Below are 2,813 nucleotides of genomic sequence, written 5' to 3'. Positions count from 1 at the left end.
AAGTATGTAAGATCATGAGAGGCATGGATAGCGTGAATGCACTCAGTCTTTTTCCCAGGGTTGGGGAATTGATGACCAGGGGACATCAGTTTAAGGAAAGAGGGGAAAGAATACGTGGGAACATGGGGCAACTTTTTTACATGGAGGGCAGTATGCATATGAAATGAGCTGCCAGTGGAAGTAGTTGAGGCAGGTACATTAACAACATTTAAAAGGCATTTGGATGAATACATGGATAGGAAAGATTAGAAGGATATGGGCCAAGTGCAGGGAAGTGGGCTTACCGTGGATGGACATCTTGGTTGGCATGGACGAGTTTGAGCCAATGGGCCTGTCTCTGTGCAATAGGACTCTATGACTCTATAACTGAAGCTTAATATCCTTACTTTTATGTTCAATTTCTCTTGCAATAAAATATTGCATTCCACTAGCCATCTTAGTCAATTGCTATATTTATATGCTAGTCCTTTACAACTAGTACATTGGAATACCCAGATCCCTTTGCACCTTGGAGTCCTGCAGTTATACCATCTTCACAGCAAGCTTTCCTACCTAACTTTTTATTTGGAAATTTAGCTATCGTGCCTCTGATCTGGCCATCTATCTCATGGATATAAATTGTAAGAAGTTGAACAGAAATACCTGTGGAATCCTAGTCATTCCATCCAGCCAATCTGAAGAAGACCTGTTTGTCTATACACTCTGTTTTCTGCTACCCAGCCAATCTTCTATCCATGCCCGCTACAACAAGAGCTTCTCATAGTAAACCTTTAGGTGGAACCTTGTCAAACGCTATATGAAAATCCCAGTACAGTACATCAACAGGATCCCCTTTGTCCACTGAGTATGTCACTCGCTCAAAGAATTCCAATATATTGGTTAAACATGATTTTCCTTTCACAAAACCATACCTACACTTCCTAATTACCTTGAGTTTTTCGAAGTGCCCAGTTATTATCTCCTTAATGAATGATTCAAACACCTTCAGATGCCAAGCCTATAGTTTTCTGTTTTCTGCCTCTCTCTCCCATTTTGAATTCAGGGATTATTTTGCTACTTCCCAGTCTCTGGAACATTTCCAGAATCTAATGACTTTTGGAAAATTAACACCAACACATCTACTACCCCATTCATAATTTCTATTAAGGATGAAGCCCAGAGGCTCCTCAACCTCACAACTCCATCTTTCACTCAGTACCACTTGCCCAGTGATGCCAAGTGCACTGTACCCTATATACATCATAGGACATGGAGTTGCATATTGCAAGTAGCCACCCATGAACGCAGGCAAGTCCTTCTACCTTTCATAGGACTCCAGGCATGGTAGCAATGCCCAGTGTGTTAGCAATCCAGTATTATTTCTATGTTGTTAAGCTGATTACATCAGGCTGGGCACCTAAAGTCAGTACTAATAATAATCTGTATAACTAGACAGTTTTAGTTTAACATTCATTTTAAATTAATTCAATGAAGCCAGTGGATATTCATTGGTTGGCTTCCCACCACCTCCACAGCCAGCAGCTCCAGAGGAGACAGCAGCACCCAGCCCTGCCGAGTCTTCACCATCCCCCCAGACCTACCCCTTACTGAGGACGAACGGTCAGTCCTCAGTAAAGGGCTCACCTTTGTCCCCCTCCACCCACAGATCAACGAATACCGCTCACGCTTGGACATAGAGCAGTTTTTCCGCCGCCTCCGCCTCCACGCTTACTTCTTTAACTGTGAACCTAACCCTCCCTCTACTGACCCCTTCTCCCGCTTCCAACACACCCCCTCCTCCTGGACACCACCCCAAGGCCTCCTACCCTCCCTCGACCTCTTCATCTCCAACTGCCGTCGAGACATCAATCGCCTCAACCTCTCCACCCCTCTCACCCACTCCAACCTCTCCCCCGCAGAACGTGCAGCCCTCCGCTCCCTCCGCTCCAATCCCAACCTCACCATAAAACCCGCGGACAAGGGAGGTGCAGTTGTAGTATGGCGCACTGACTTCTACATCGCCGAGGCCGGACGCCAACTCTCCGACACCTCCTCCTACCGCCCCCTTGATCATGACCCCACCCCTGAGCACCAAACCATCATCTCGCAAACCATCCACAACCTCATCACCTCAGGTGACCTCCCACCCACGGCCTCCAACCTCATCGTTCCCCAACCTCGCACTGCCCGCTTCTATCTCCTTCCCAAAATCCACAAACCTGAATGCCCTGGTCGACCCATTGTCTCCGCCTGCTCCTGCCCCACCGAACTGATCTCCAACTATCTCGACTCCATTTTCTCCCCCTTGGTCCAGGAACTCCCTACCTATGTCCGTGACACCACCCACGCCCTCCACCTCCTCCAGAACTTCCAATTCCCCGGTCCCCAACACCTCATCTTTACCATGGACGTCCAGTCCCTCTACACCTGCATTCCCCATGCAGATGGCCTTAAGGCCCTCCGCTTCTTCCTGTCCCGCAGGCCCGACCAGTCCCCCTCCACTGACACCCTCATCCGCTTAGCCGAACTCGTCCTCACACTCAACAACTTCTCTTTCAATTCCTCCCACTTCCTACAGACAAAGGGGGTAGCCATGGGTACCCGCATGGGCCCAAGCTACGCCTGCCTCTTTGTAGGTTACGTGGAACAATCCCTCTTCCGTACCTACACCGGCCCTAAACCCCACCTCTTCCTCCGTTACATTGATGACTGTATCGGCGCCGCCTCGTGCTCCCACGAGGAGCTCGAACAGTTCATACACTTCACTAACACCTTCCACCCCAACCTTAAATTTACCTGGACCATCTCTAACACCTCTCTCCCCTTCCTGGACC

This window comes from Rhincodon typus, chromosome 13 (assembly GCF_021869965.1).
Source record: "Rhincodon typus isolate 14 chromosome 13, sRhiTyp1.1, whole genome shotgun sequence".
Classification (NCBI taxonomy): Eukaryota; Metazoa; Chordata; class Chondrichthyes; order Orectolobiformes; family Rhincodontidae; genus Rhincodon; species Rhincodon typus.
This window is presented reverse-complemented; position numbering follows the sequence as displayed.